This window comes from Somniosus microcephalus, chromosome 25 (genome assembly GCF_052327205.1).
Source record: "Somniosus microcephalus isolate GS21.2 chromosome 25, FLI_Smic_1.0, whole genome shotgun sequence".
NCBI classification, from domain to species: Eukaryota; Metazoa; Chordata; class Chondrichthyes; order Squaliformes; family Somniosidae; genus Somniosus; species Somniosus microcephalus.
The window spans coordinates 11,534,159-11,550,763 of record NC_141011.1 but is presented as its reverse complement, the minus strand read 5'-3'; the positions used below and the strand labels follow the sequence as shown (position 1 = coordinate 11,550,763).

Genomic DNA, 16,605 nt, shown 5'->3' with positions numbered 1-16,605 from the left:
TAGAGCCGAGGTGCAGGCTCAGTTAGGTGCGTTCGCCACGCACAAACACGACTGTGGGAGGGTTGCTAGCTTTGAGGTTAGGGTAGATGGGGATCCCATGGCCCTGCCCCAAAGGCAGTACAACTTCCCAAAGGAAGCAGAGGCTGATATGGAGGTGGCCATATCCGCGCTGGTACAGCAGGGGGTGCTGAGGCCTATAGCCACCCATGTGAACTCTCCGCTTTGGCCGGTTAAGAAACCGGACAATTCCTGGAGAGCCACGGTGGACTATCGGGTGTTGAACAGCAACATCCCCGCATGTGCCCCCACAGTGGCAGCAGTGGCCGAACTCATTGGGAGTATCCCCGCATCAGCGACTACGTTCACGGTGCTGGATATTTCCAATGGGTTCTGGTCGATCCCTGTGCGGAGGGAGGACCAGTATAAATTTGCCTTTACTTTCAAAGGGCAACAGTATACCTGGAATTGCTTGCCACAAGGCTTCCACAATAGTCCCAGCATTTTCCACCAATGCATGGCGGACAGCCTGAAGGAGTTCAGTCAGCCCGCCCCTTCAGTTAGTACAGTACGTGGACGACCTGCTCCTGTTTACCGACACGGTCGGGGAGCACGGCCCACTACTGACCAGAAGGGGGTTCAAAGTCAACCCAAAGAAAGCACAGATCGGTCAAAAGGAAGTCAAGTTCCTGGGGCTGACCATCCGCGCCGGAGAAAGGGCCATCGATAGGGCTAGGAGGGAGGCGGTACAGGAGTTACCGGTCCCAGTCACCATAAAGGGTGTGAGGTCGTTTCTAGGGCTAACCGGGTACTGCCGAGACTTCATGGAGGACTATGCGGCCATGGCAGCCCCACTACTACGACTCCTGCACAAGGGAGTGGAGTGGTCGTGGGATGAAGGATGCCAGGCCGCGTTCGAGCTCCTAAAAAGGAAGCTGCAGACCGCACCGGCCCTGGGAGCGATAGATGGGGGAAGGGAGTTCTTCCTGGAGGTGGCGGCCAGCGGAGACAGCCTCAGTGCTGTGTTGCTCCAGGAGCGACATGGCAAGCTGAGACCCGTGGTTTACTCCTCCAGGGTGCTCACCGACGTGTAGAAGAGCTACTCGGTCTGTGAGCGGCACCTCTTGGCCACACACTGGGCTGTGAAAAGATCCGCCATCTTCACAGGCACCTCCCCCATCACCCTCCTCACACACCACACGCCCACCAAGATGCTTTTGGATGGGAGGATTAAGGATGGGACAGTAAGCAGTGCCCGCATTGCGCACTGGACCCTACTCCTCTCACAAATGGATCTGCGGGTACGAGGCCTGTGCGAGCCCAGATTAGCCGCCAACCTGGCTTACCCTGGGACAGCCCATCAATGTTCCGTTGAAGGGGTATGGGAGGTCAACGTTGGTCTCCGGGCTGGGATACATCCCACCGGCCGTGAGATTTACGTGGATGGTTCCAGCACAGTATCCGCTGGAAAGCGGCTCACGGGGTTCGGAGTGTATGACCCAACGGCTGACATTGCGTTGGCGATTAAACTCCCCAGTACCATGAGCGTCCAGCAGGCAGAACTGTCTGCTGTGGCGTATGTGGTTACCCATCCCGAAGTTTTCCCTACCCCGTACACGATTTGCTCAGACAGCATGTTTACATGCAATTCGTGTACCGAATACCTGGCCATCTGGTCCCGTCGTGGATTCACTTCTGCGGATGGGAGACCCTTGGTGGTAAAGCCCCTGCTGGAGAAGATCCTGGCAGCCGTGGGGGAGAAGGGTGAGGTCTTCATCCACAAGGTGAAGGCTCACTCCTCCACAGAACCTCGCGGTCAGGGGAACCAGCGAGCTGACGCACTGGCGAGAGAGGGTGCCCAGACCGGCATTTTCTGGGACCCATACGGGTCCGGACCAGTGGCAGCTGTAAAAGGCAGGGATGGGATCCAGAAGAGTGTAGGGGTAGCACTAGCCCCGGACCTCAAATCGGTCCAATCTCAGGACCCTGCCCTGAGAGGGGTATTTAACGCGGTTAGCGAGGGGAAGAAAATGGAAGGCCCGTATGGTGCAGCATCCCTGTCCATAAGAGAGGGGATGCTGTTTAAAGAAGAGCAGTGGGTGGTGCCTCAGCAGCACCGGAGGGAATTCCTTCAACTGGCCCATGAGGGACCAGGAGCAGAGCACCCCAGGCCTGAGGTCACCTGGCAGCGGGTGGAACAAGCAGGATGGTGGCCAGGACTCCGGGAGGACGTCCGGGAGTTTTGCGCGAACTGTCTTGTGTGTGCGGCAAATAACCCCGATCCTCACAGGAGGAAGGTGCCGATGGGACACGTTAGGAGGGTAGAGGGACCATGGCAGTCAATCCAAATTGACTATATCGGACCCTTACCCGCCACCCAGGGAGGCTATAAGTACTGCCTCGTTCTGGTGGACGTGTTCTCTAAATGGGTTGAAGCCTTCCCCTGCCGAACAGCCACAGCGTTAGGGACTGCGAGAATCTTGGTGCGGGAGGTGTTCTCGAGATGGGGACTGCCCCAGTCCGTGGAATGCGATCAGGGAAGCCAGTTTACCGGCCAAGTAATGCAGAACACCCTGATGCTGCTGGGCATTCAGGGGAAATGGCACGTAGCCTACAATCCACAGTCATCGGGGATTGTGGAGCGGATGAACCGCACCTTAAAAGAAAAAATGAGGAAAGAGATAATGGGTTCGCCCCAAAGGTGGGTAGAAGTCCTGCCTCTTGTCCACACGGGGATCCGCTCCAGCCAGTCGAAGAGTACGGGGTACTCTCCGCATGAGCTCATGACCGGGAGGGTCATGAGAGCCCCCACCCATGTCCTGGCCCCAGTCCTAACGGAGGGGCAGCTAAGGGAGGTGAATCGGGACAAATTCGCCTGCACGCTCCTTGAACACCTCCAAAGGATCTATGAGGGGGCCGCAGGTAACATGGGGAGGCAGCACCAGGGAACTAGGATGCTGCTCGAGCCCAGTAAAACCCATCGCTGGGAGGTAGGGGATCTAGTGATAGTAAGGAACTTCGCCCGTGTGGGGAGTTTTGAGCCACTTTACATGGGTCCCTACAGCATCGTAGATCAGGCCAGCCCCATGGTGTATGCTGTGAAACTGCCCCGGCGCACAAAATGGTTTCACATCAATCAATGTAAGCTGTTTAAGCCGGAGGCAGGGAAGCAGGCAGCGGGGGCTGAAAAAGGCAGCAAAGAATTAAAAACTGCAGGGGAGCTGCAGCCGCAGGTCACACAGGCTGGACGAGCAGCCTGTGTGAGGGGAGGAGTTGTCCCGTCCACACGGGAGACTCCCCCATTGTTCTGGGACCCAGAAGGGGAGGAGCCGGAGGTCCTAGGTCCTGTCCCTGATCACCCAGAAGGGGAGGAGCCGGAGGTCCTAGGTCCTGTCCCTGGTCACAAGGAAGCCGAGTCGGAGGACGAAGGTCCCGCCCCCGACTGCGGTGAAGGGGAGGAGCCGGAGGTCTTAGGTCTTGCCCCTGAGTGCAGCATTAGAGAGGTGGCGTCTGGGGGCGGAGACTCTCAACCTGGAGTCCCAGGTAGCGGGGAGGTGCCTGCCGCTGACCCAGAGCCTAGGGAGGCGGAGCCTGCGGGAGGAAGCCCACAGCCGGCAGTCGTGGGGAAGCCACGGGCTGCAGCCAGGGCCAAAACTCCAGCCAAGGTCCGACTTACGAGGAAGCCTCATATGTGGTGACCCTTAGACGGTCAAATAGAAAATCGCAACCAAAGAAGGTTTGGTCGCCGGTTTTCACAAGAGGGACCCCTGGAAGAAAGCTGCGAGAAGTTTAAACGGTCCACAGCCAGCAGCCACGGGCTGCCAGGGACCAGCAGCTGAGACCAATGTGGGAACGCAGCAGGGGGGGGCCTGCGACGGTCCCCGCAGATTATAAGCTGGCCGTCCGGAGACGGGCGGCAGATGTATATATTTATATAGTTTTGGGTAATAAGATTTAGTTTATTGTAATTTTAGAAAATAAGTAATGTGGTCTTCTGGAAGTATGGTAGCACTTTGGAGCGGTAGAATGTGGCAAGTTTTAAGTGAGCTAGGGTCGCGGGACCCACTCACCCCGCACCCAAGCCGAGGAGCCCAGCTCGAAACCTTTTTTTAATCTCCCCACCAGATCATAACAAGATGATGCCAGTCGGAGGCATCATCCTCGCGGCCCTGGTGGGCCTCAACGTCGCCTGGAGAGGAGAAACGGAGGATCACCGTATCTTTGGATGCTCCAGGGAAACTGCGCCTCTGGCCCACGACGGGCAGGGCCTGCGCGAAGCAGAGGAAGTCGCTGGGTACACCCACGAGGGCAACTGGCCCGGATGGCTGGGCTCGAACGCCACAAAATATTCAAGCGAAACTGGCTTCACATACGGGGAGGTCTCTTTGTCATGTCCTCGGATCAAGATCCAGGCCACGCGGATCAGTGTGACTGTGGGGAAACGTATTTGCCTAACCTGCAGGGGGTACGTCCCCCTGGATAGGTGGTGGCGGCTCAGGAAACTGAGCAGGGACATGGGGAACCCCAGAGGAAAAAGTGGGAAAGGTTAGGGAACAACACTCACCGGACTATTACAGGGACCCAGGGAGGGTTGACAGTGTGCTGGGATAAATGGTGGGAACCCGATCAGGGGATTTGTGTGTGTATGTGGGGTTCAGAGAAAGTCTGCCCCGCAGGCGTTTCCATCATTTTCCACAGCCAGAGGCAAGATAACAGGAGGGGGATGGACTGGGAATCGCGCTTGGACGCATGCGCGGTCCCCTACTCCCCAATCGCGGTTAATGCCACTGAGCTAGTGACCCGCCCCCGACAGCCCCTGTCCACGACCCAGACACCACGGACGGTAGCAGAGGGATGCCCCACCACCACCAAGGGGCCAGGGAACGGTTTAGTATTAGTTCCCACTGACCAAATGGCCTATCAGGGGGTTCATTACGCGGTGGCCTCGGTCATCCTCAACCTGACCGAGGTGCACCTGCCGGAATGGCGCCCCGTAGAAACGGCAAGGCTGTATCAGGCCCTGCTGAAAGAGACCCTGCAGAAGTTTTTCGAATTTGACTTCGCGGGGGGTCAATAGAACCGAACTCTATACCGAGGGCCACGAGGAATGGGAGCAATTGGGGAGACAAAGAAGGGGTGCCGTGAACGATTGGTTCACAGGGTTTAACACTGGGTCGTCCATCATAAATAGTATGGACGACATCGAATTGCAACGGCAGGTTAACGGGTTAAAGACCCAGTTGAAGGGGATCCTCACGGACGAAAATCGGGTGGTGGGTTCGGAGCTCCATGAGGACCAGGCTATGACTCTCCATTTAAAAGAAATCATAGCAGAGCTGGAGAAGCAGGCTCGGACGGTCAACGCTCTCATTAGGGAGGACAGGAACGCCTCAGATCAGGCCGCCCAGAATGAGGTGTGCGTACTGTACGGGGCATGGTTGCTGGGCGAGGGCCGCAGCAATCTGGAGGACTTAAAACAGAGTTTGGTCCCCTCCTGGATCAGTAACAAACACCTCGCAGCCCTCCACCCCTTTGAGAACGCGTTGAGTCCGTGCCAGCTCCGGCTCGCTTCTGAGGCCTACCCAGTCCCGGTGGACTGTGGTCGCTCCAACCACACCATCATGGGGGTCGTCGTGCGGATCCCAGTAATGAGTAGGGCGGCCCGGCCTGCGCCAGTGTATAGGGTGGTGAACATTGGAGTCATTCGGGGGGGGAGCACACGTCCGTTTCGCAGAGGTCCCACCCTACGTCATTAAGTGGGAGCATGCTATGACGGGGACTGACCTCTCGGGGTGCCGTAGCCGGGGAGCACACATAATCCTGTGTCCCCAGCACTTGAATGCCTATTCAACACCACAGTGCGGGTTCAGTTCTGCTGACGCTAAGCCTATCAATTGCACCATGGAAGCCATGGCACAGGGCCATGTTCCCCCACAGGTGGCATACATAGGTGGTGGGACATATTGTGTCGCCACCGCAACGTCTCACTACCGGCACGGACAGCGCGGCTGGTGCGCGGTCAGTGAAAGCAGCTTCTGTTTCAAACCCGAGGCAGTAGTTCAAGTGGCACAGCTGCGGATTATCCCGATCCCTGAACCATCCACTGTTCACCTCACTGTCAAGGAGAACTTCATCGATCTCCAGAAGTACGTGGCCCACTTTGGTTTCACAATTCCCCCTCTCCCAGAACATTTAACCGAACTGTTGAAAGCAGTTACTGTCTCTCAGAAGCACTTCTTTACTTTAGAGCAGAAAACCACCGACATAGGGGCAAAAATCCAAGACATAGTGGTTCCACCATGGTGGGGCCTTTTTGATAATATAGAGATCCCATCATGGGTCAGACTGGCTTCCCACGTCTTAGTGGTGTGCCATGTAGGGATCGTTCTGTACCTGGTCTGTGTCCAGTGTAGGAGGAAGGGACACGACAGGGAGTTCCCCAGTTAGCGGAATTGGCGGGGCCACTATGTCAGCATAAAACGGGGACTCGCCCGTGTAGCTAAATGTTTTTATTCCATCTGTTTTTGGTGTATTATAACAAAGATTGTGTTGAGTCGGGTTATGAATCTAAGGTGAGTCTGTACATAGCATAAATGTTTCTCCGGTAGGGGATATCTACTCAACTCCGTTTTCGGGATGAGGAAAGTGCGTGTGCGAGGTACACTCCATAGTCAGGTAAACTACGGGGAAGGTCAGTTGGGGTGGGGGGGGGGGGGGGGGAACAGATTTATGCTCACCCTAAAACATTCATGATACAAAAGACGATTTGAGATGTCCATTGTATCACAGGGGGGACTGTAGGATTTGCAAAAATCCAGGAAAATACAGTCTACATTGTAAAACCCCTGAAATGGCCACATTTTATGAACACAAGATGGAGTTGGCAGATCACATGACTCATTTCAGAAGGACATACCACTGCAGTATCTTACAGAAACCTGAGTCACCACCGATTAGAAGATTCCAGAACTGACTGCAATTGATATGGTAAAATGGTTACAGTAGTAACGAAGTCAAAAGTATTTACACCTCAAGGTGTGTTAATTGCTAGCAAAACGCAAACCCATCTCTGAAATCGCAGAGCACAGACAAAACCTATTATCTGTACCAAACTCAGAGGGACACAGGACAGATCCCATTAGTTTCATTTACAAGACATTAAATTAAAGTACCCGCTTTTGTCAAAGCAGCCTGCCCATTACTTTAACAAAAGAAGACCCCTGATTTGGCACCAAGATAAGAGCAAGGAAACAGTATAACTGTTGGGGGAAAAGAGACAAAAACAGTGTTTCACACAGACACGAGCTCAAAGGCAGAGCGAGTGGAGAGGTTCGATTGCGGTTCGAGGAGCACGGAGGGCCTACAAGTTCGAGCAGGAGAGCAGGTTCAGGAGCCGGTCCCATAAGGAAGATTGGAGATCCCGGACGATACAGGAGCACCAAGGTCAAGGACAGTTTTTTTAAAACCCTGGTGAGCATAGAGGCCCAACTTCACCTAGCTGATCTAGTTGAGGTATACTTTAGAGACGGGGGGGGGTTTAATATTAAGGGCTTTGTAATTCGGGAGTGTTATTCATCCTTCGTTGTGCCGTGCGCTTTCTCCACCCCCGTTTTATTATATCGCTGATCTAGAATTGATGTATTATGATAGTCAAAGTAACTCTTGTGTGTTAAATTTTAGTTCCCATTGAGAGGTGTGTTCATGATTTTTGTCTGCATTGTTTCTCCATTCTCTATGTTTTATTCTACTTAAAAATAAAGATACCTTTGATTTAAAACTTACCTTGTCTCACCTGATCCATTTGTCTTCCGAGTCACAAGTTGGGCCAACACATCAAGGTGGTCTGGCAATAAGCCCAGTGTCTAAAACCGGTGAGGGGGGAGCGCTTCGGAACCGCGCACGAGCAGTGTGAAATCAAAAACCGATCTCGCACACCACAAGCTCGTTAAAACGACCCCTTACAAATGCCCCAAGTTCAATCCCAGTGTATTTTGAGTTAACTGATCTCAGCCAGACTGACAGTAGCATTGATGGGAGAGGAGAAAGGGGGGGGGGGGGGGGGGAAAAAGAGAGGGGTGGACATCAACTAGAGTTCCTGCTCACGAATCAGCGAGCCCTGCTCGAAGTGCATTTTTACAGAGATCAGACGAGGACAGGGTCAGCCTCAGTCGTGAGGTGCCTCTGTGGACAAATGCCTGCTGGAGCTTCCCACCTAGGTTGTCATGAAGAGTGAGGTAGTGGAGCAGGCACATAGAACTCCACCCAAGCAAGGAGTCAGTGCCTTCAGGATAGGAGAAACTAAAGAATTGCACTGCTGTGGGAAGCACCAGACACACGAGGTAGTTTAGTCAGACTGTGCACTGTGCTAAAAATACTGCAGCAACTAAAAATTGCAACATAAGCTATCTTTGCCTTTCCACTGCCATCACAACATTTCACTGGTGTATAAAGCAAGGGTACAGAAGATCCAGTATGTTATTTTAAGAACCTTTAGCACTGACTGGAGTGTGACGTGGGCAGAAAATCAACGTACCAATGTTCTGAGTCGCCAGGCTCTGCACGCGAAGACCGACACCCATTAATCATACCACCAAACACTGAAAACAGCCGAGTCATTCAGGCAGTTTCTGTTCCTTGTGACTAACTAGGACAAACAACTACTGCAGATCAAATCCACCCAGGCTCCACCTACCTCTTTCGCTCCTTTCCTACATGAAAATAAATTGAGATGAAGCATCGAAGGCTAAATAAAGCACATTCAGTATTAAAAGGTTGCTCTGAAGCATTAGTCATCGACGTTCAATTCATACTGATGAGTGCACACCGACTGTCAAATATGTTAATGCTGAAGGATTTTTACAAGCTACATGAGCTACATTTAGAACAGCTCCTGTTTTGTTTAAGGTGTTGATCACTTTTTAATTAAAAATGGGGGCTTGCTATTGAAATTCATTTGAGCCAGCCACAGATACAGAATTGTGCACAAATCCGATTGAGTCACTAAGGTCCTATTTCGCAGTATGGTGACTACTTTTTGTCCAATCAAACATAACTGGAGATTTAATGGGGATGGCCAAATGCACAAAACTAAGCCCAATTGCTCACATGCAAACTGATTCACTTACATATCATTAGTGTCTCCCCTGCCAGACACCATACATGCCTAAAAGGGCAGCTAGGAGAAATGCTCTCTCTCATTCCTCCAGCAGTACAATTGTGAAGGCAGTCACTAAAGTGCAGAAAATTGGTGCATGAATGTTCACGATTTTTTTCTCTGATGTAGAGAAGCCCATGCCCTCCATTTAGCATTTTCCACAGCAATTCAGCTGAAATTAGGAATTCAGTGCCATGAGGCATCACAGAATACAAGAGCATGCTATGCCAGTATATTATATTACTTCAGTTTAGTTATATATTTAATAAGCTTCTCGTTTACTTAATCACAACACCTGAAACACCATTAAGTATCAATTGCTTCAGAAAAGCATCTTAAACAAAGTGTTTCCACTACAATACTGGAGGATCAAGCATGCCAGCATGGCAGAACCTAGCAGGAAACATTTTCCCCTCTTTTCTCCACTCCACTCCTGTAATTGCTGACTGCTGGTGGGGGGTACATTGACCCAGACACCAACAGCACTTCAGTACTTGAAGTAGCCGTTCTTCGAAGTGTTAGCCTGCTGACCAGTGTGCCCCCTAAGGTGCGCAGGCACGCAGCCGTGCAATCAGGTCATGCGCACGCCGCTCACAAGCTGTTGCCGCTGGAAAATACCGCGCATGCGCGACCGCTACAAATTTAAAGGGACCGCGCACAAAAAAAATTAGAGGGAACAATGCTACTCACTATCTAGGACATTTGACAATGGTGGCATCATAGGGTAGCCCAATTCGGTCCACACCACCAGCACTCATCAATAGCATCCAGGAGCAAGAACCCAGGCTGAGTTTTCCTCTGCTTAACCCAGGATGCTAATACTAATTGTAAAACATTAATAGTGACCAACTAAAACCAGCTAACCCAGTTAAGACCAAGAATCAAACCTCGGACATTTGCAGTTTGCGCGGTTCAGTGCCATCGCACAATGGATTTGCCCGCTGAGTGATCAGGGACCAGCATTCATTCTTAATGGACCCCTCATCAATTTCACTTATTCTGTTTCCATGTGCTACCTGCTCTGACTTGCTTATTGGATTCATGCTCATTTCACCCTTGAAGATGATGCTTGGCTATTAGAATTTAATTAGGTTACTGACAAAACTAGTAATATTAACATAGATGAACATATTGTTTTAGAAAGAATTAAGAACTTGAAAATAGATAGAGCAGCCAGACCGGATGATATCCACCTGAGGGTCCTCAGGGAGATGGGACATGTGCTATGCCAGCCCCTAGCCTGTATTTCACTGCCACACCTCTTCTAGGAATGCCTACCTTGAAGAAGTTTTGCTCTTCTCTTCGACGGGATCTCCGTTTGGCTCTTCAACCTTGTTCATCTTCATTACTTTCAGTCTTTTGTTCGATCGCAGCTTTGCCTTCGATCTTTTTATTTTCTTTCCAGTTTTGAAGAAGGGTTTCAACCCGAAACGTCAACTCAAATTTCTCTCCACGGATGTTGCCTGACCTGCTGAGTTTTTCCAGCATTCTCTGTTGTTATTCTGTATTTTTAATAGCTCACTGCACTCCGGAATCATTTCTGTAGACTGGAAGGAGGCTAACATAGTCCCCATTTTTAAAAAAGGTGACAAGACGGACCCGGGTAACTATAGGCCCATTAGTTTATCAATAATAGGAATTTCCCACATTTTTCCCCCAAATTGGTCATTTATTTTTTGCCTCTCCCAGATCACCACATGGTTTCGGGTGGGGTGGAGTATCACAATTGTGGGGGTCAGGCTCGATGGACCAGAGGGTCTTTACCTGCCCGTCATAATTCGTATGTCTCTTGCTGGTCCCCTTCTGCTCTCCATTAGCTCATCATGCCCAGTTCTTGTTTTGTCATCCTTACTTCGGTAATGGGCTCAAGCCCCAATCCAGGATCTGGGCACATCATTTAGTGGCACTGAGAACTGAGACAGTGCTGAATTGCCAGAAATACCATCGTTTGGATGAGACGTTGAACAGGCCGATGAAGCCTCAGTTCAAGTTTGTTTTTCATACCTTCACTCTTCCATTTGTTAGAATAGTGTGAAGTCGTGGAAGGACTCGGGCTGATTAATTGTGCGACAGGCCGCAATGTGAATGCTCCTTCCATTGCCATAACTACCATTATAACAGCCGATACGGTGGTTAGCCCTATTTGGCGGAGGGTTTTATGGGCTCCCACAACCCATGCGATATGAAGGGGCCACCCACACCCGACAGACAAGTAACCTACTGGATGTCAATCCAGAGCTCTGGTCTTCACTCGCTGGGATTGTTTGGAGTAGGGTTTGAACCCTGCACTCAGACTCAGGTGGGATACTACCGCTGAGCCAAATGTCACTCCACCCCTGTTCAAGTGAATGTGGACAATCCCATGACACTTTTTCAAACAGCATAAAGCGCTCCCCCCCCCCCCCCCCCCCCCGCCACCCATCGGTATCGTACCCAACATTCATCACTCAGACACAGATAAACAGGTCACTCCTTCACTCGCAGTTTGTGAGACCTTTATGTATGAAAATTGACTGCTGCATTTGCCTACATTTCAAAAGCAATTAATTGACCGTAAAGGGTTTTGAAGAATTCCCGAGGTCAAAGGTGCTATATAAACAACTCCTTCATTCTTTCTTCCTTTTTCTTCTAAATGTTTCAATGACAACCATAACCATCCTGGAATTACTAAGCCGTAATTACAGTAACCTCCGCCAGAGAACCTCAAGATGTCCAGGATTCTGCTGAGAACCAACTAGGCTGACCATAATATTTTAATAACACATTTAAGTGATTGGTAAAGTGAACCAAGAGGCTGCAGATATTCTGACTCCAGTATTTTCTGTCCTTGGAGAGTTTCTCTGTATATTCTAAATGACAACCTATGTTCCATTATACTTTTTTTTAAATTAACACTTAAATATGCAGGACAGAAAACACAGAAGCGTGACAAACAGGAGATGCATGCTTGATGTACGTTTTTTATTACAATAGATACTCAGTCATAATTCTGCAATGGATGACTACAATCTTTCAGGCAACCACAATGCACGAGGCTAATGAGATGCAAAATAGAGAGTGTCTCCTGTAAGCCACAGCAACTGTCAAGACTTGTAGATTGCGTGATCCAACTTCACACCACAATTTCTTTTTTGGCAAACCATGGTTCACACCGTGCTGTATTTGCTGTGAAAATGTGAGAAATGGAGCTCTTGTTTAAAGGCAGCGAGACACATTGAATAGCCGGGATTTCAAGGAAGATCTGCCATGTTTTGATGGCTGCAGCAGTGTTTGGGCCGATGGAAAGTCTATGCCTCCAACAGCAAGACTAGAACTCTCCCCCGAGCTGACCTCCCCACATCAACTCCCCACAAGCTTCAACTCATGCAAAATGCCACAGCCTGCATCCTCCTCTACACCGAGTCCCACACTCGCATCACACCCAAGCCCCCTCCAAGCTCCAGTACTTCAAAACTCTCATCCTCATTTTCAAAGCTCTCCATGGCCTCATCCCACCCTACCAGTGATTTTGACCTACCTTACTTCTCTGCATGCACCCTCGGCTGCTCTAACATTAGACTTCTCCTCACCCCCTCCTACCATTTGAAATTCTGTACCCAGTTCCCTCCAGCTTGATACCTCGCTACCTGCTTTCCAAAACATCTTCAAATACCCCTCCCTTTTCCCCCCCATGCTCAGTGCCCACTGTATCCCTTTCATAAGAACATAAGAAATAGGAGCAGGAGTAGGCCAATCGGCCCCTCGAGCCTGCTCCATCATTCAGTAAGATCATGGCTGATCTGATCCTAACCTCAAATCTTCTATCACTCTCCATCCCACCCGAACCCATGTGATCTCCCGGGAGAGGCGAAAAACCAGATAAAAAACCCAATGGCCAATTTGGGAGAAAAAATCTGGGAAATTCCTCTCCGACCCATCTAGGCGATCGAAACTCGTCCAGGAGATCACTCTGTCCCTATATTTTCGACAGTACTTACCTTCTGTAAAGGCGATCTCCACCCCAGCCAGGAACAGGAATAAAACCATCTCCTGAAATCTAACACAGAATTAGAACACAAGAAAGAACCAGGCTACACGGCCACTGGGCCCGCTCCACTACCCACAGGGCCATGACCATTCCGAACCTAGACTCATGTCCAATTTCCTGGCCGCTCCCCGTAACCCTTAATTCCCTTTACTTCTAGGAAACTATCTATTTCTGTTTTAAATTTATTTAATGATGTAGCTTCCACAGCTTTCTGGGGCAGCAAATTCCACAAACCTACCACCCTCTGAGTGAAGAAGTTTCTCCTCATCTCAGTTTTGAAAGAGCATCCTCACTGTAAATGCTCACATGTTTCCCTGTATATGGCATGTGACAAATAAATGTGAATTGCTGCTGATTAAAGTCAACATCTTTATAATTGCAAATTCCCGGATTGACTGGCACTTTTTCAAAATGCATTAGCTATCGCAGGAAGCAGCAAAAAGCGTAAGATTTTAGCAGCAGCCCAGGCTGATGGTGATCTGGTTTAAAGAGACAACTTAATGCATTTTTAATGTTTGAAAAGGTGCTTCACATTTGTGGCAGTGCAGATTCTGAACATTACAAGAAATTCATTTCTAAGGATCAATAAGTAGATTGTACGTTTTCTCATCCACAGTAGTGAGCAACAGCAGGAATCTTGTGCTTTAAAAAAGAACAATCAACTGTTGCTATAAGACTGCAACAGCAGCTGTCCGTCATCCTGAAGCTAACAGTGAATTACAGGGTTAGACTAGGGACTTTCTAATGACAGTAGACTGTGCTGCATATTTTTATTAATGGAAAAATGAGACATAACCTGTTAAAATTAATAGACAGGTCTGAACAGCTATTAAAATGTGACAGTGATCATCTTGAATACTGAATTTAAAGAAAAACAGGATAAAACTGACCAATCAACTCTGATTTTTAATTTAACCAACAGCACTTCACATCATACATCTTTCAGAACCTTGCCTTTGGGGGTGGGGCTGTAGTACTCGGAGGGGGGGGTGAGAAAGAAAGTCAGCCCAGAGTCAGTGCCACACATAGGCCTAGCCCTGAACTCCAATGCTCGTCATCCTGCTTGTCTCTAGTTCTGCCTCACTGAGCCAAGGCCTCACTGTTCCATTGTAAACAAGATCCCAGTGCAACCACAGGGGCCAAAGCTTCTCCACACATCTTAATCTGTCTCGCCCTCTCCAATCTGCATAGATTCCGATCGCTCAAATCAAAGAGGAACTTCAAACAACACAAAAACAAGAAAATTAATTCATTTGTGGGAGGTATATTCAAGAAAAACAAACATGTTTTTAATGAGGTAACGAGAGGGTTGATGAGGGTAATGCGGTTGACGTAGTGTACATGGATTTCCAAAAGGCGTTCGACAAAGTGCCACATAGTAGGCTTCCCGTGCAAAGTTGAAGCCCATAGAATAAAAGGGACAGTGGCAGCATGGATATGAAATTGGCTTAGTGACAGGAAACAGAGAGTAGTGGTGAACGGTTGTTTTTCGGACTGGAGGAAGGTATACAGTGGTGTTCCCCAGGGATCGGTACTAGGACCACTGCTTTTCTTGATACATATTAATGACTTTGACTTGGGTGTACAGGGCACAATTGCAAAATTTGCAGGGGACACAAAACTTGGAAGTATAGTGAACAGTGAGGAGGAGAGTGATAGACTTCAGGAATACATAGACAGGCTGGTGAAATGGGCGGACACGTGGCAGATGAAATTTAACACAGAAATGTGTGAAGTGATACATTTCGGTAGAACGAATGAGGAGAGGACATGTAAACTAAATGGTACAATCCTGAAGGGGGTGCACGAACAGAGAGACCTGGGGGTGTGTGCGCACAAATCGTTGAAGGTGGCAGGGCAGGTTGAGAAAGCAGTTAAAAAGGCTTACGGGATCCTGGGCTTCATAAATACAGGTATAGAGTACAAAAGTGTGGAAATTATGATGAACCTGTATAAAACACTGATTTGGCCCCAACTGGAGTATTGTGTCCAATTCTGGGCACCACACTTCAGGAAGGATGTGAAGGCCTTACAGAAGGTGCAGAAAAGATTTACGAGAATGATTCCAGGAATGAGGGACTTCAGTTACGTGGATAGACTGGAGAAGCTGGGGTTGTTCTCCTTAGAGCAGAGAAGATTGAGGGGAGGTTTGATAGAGGTGTTCAAAATCATGAGGGGTCTGAACAGAGTAGATAGAGAGAAACTGTTCCCATTGGCGGAAGGGTTGAGAACCAGAGGACACAGATTTAAGGTGATTGGCAAAAGAACCAAAGGCGGCGTAAGAAAAAACGCAGTGATCGGTAATACACTTCCTGAAAGAGAGTGGAGGAGGCAGACTCAATCTTATCTTTCAAAGGGGAGTTGGATAAGTATCTGAAGGAAAACAATTTGCAGGGCTACGGGGAAAGGGCGGGGGAGTGGGACTAGCTGAGAGGCAGCACGGGCTCGACGGGCCGAATAGCCACCTTCCGTGCTGTAACCATTCGATGAGTCTAGATTTCTTCTCTACCCCAGTTCTTACCTTGTTGTAGCTCAAATCAGATGGCAAATTAGTTATTTTAATGGACACATTGCATGCTTCAAAGAATTAAAAGAATCTCATTTGCTGTTTGTGGGATTCTGCTGTGTGCTAATTGGTTGCCCCATTTCATAGAATCTCAGAAGCATACATCAAAGAATGATGCCATTCGGCCCACTGTACCTGTGCCAGCTCGTTGAAAGAACCATCCAATTAGTCCCACTCCCCTGCTCTCTCTCCATAGCCCAGCAAATCTTTCCTTTTCAAGTATATATCCAATTCTCTTTTGAAAGTTGCTATTCCACTACATAACAGTCACTGTACTCCAAAGTGATTCAGTCTGAACTGTGCAATAAGTGTTTTTTATTTATACATTCATGGGATGTGGGCATCGCTGGCAAAGCCAGCATTTATTGCCCATTCCTAAATGTATGTTTTCTACAAGCAATTTACATTAGAATCACACAATTTGTGTATTTATGTTTAGTTTTAGAATATTTTGTAACTGTGTAAATATTGGAATCATTCCTCCATTCAGTAATATAAACCAATAGATTTTGTCTATAGTTCTTGTTTCCCACAGATCAGGTGGGCTTATACTAACCAGGTTACTGTTAATACATTAATAGCTGATATGGTGACAGTGACTAATTCCCATGCTTCCAGTCCAACTATCATTGTGCATCCAAGCACTGACCACCCCATTCTCAACCAATCCAGCCTCCTCTCTAGGTTCCAAGCCCTGCAACCTCCCAAGCCTCGCACAAAGGAAAAACAATGACAGATGTCCTAGCAACCCCACTCAGAAAAATTTCTGTTGCAATCCAAGGTTCGGCGAGACATACAGTAGGAAAAAGCAGATATACTGTAGATGGAATAGACTGGCATATTGGATACCAGACAAAGAAT

The 16,605-nt window shown here is 49.1% G+C and overlaps 1 protein-coding gene across 22 annotated transcripts in view; it reads right to left on the bottom strand.

Moving 5' to 3' along the window:
* LOC147100499 (eukaryotic translation initiation factor 4 gamma 3-like) overlaps positions 1 to 16,605 on the bottom strand; it is a 290,666-nt gene that overhangs the window by 208,255 nt on the left and 65,806 nt on the right. The gene's annotated exons all lie outside the window — the stretch shown is intronic.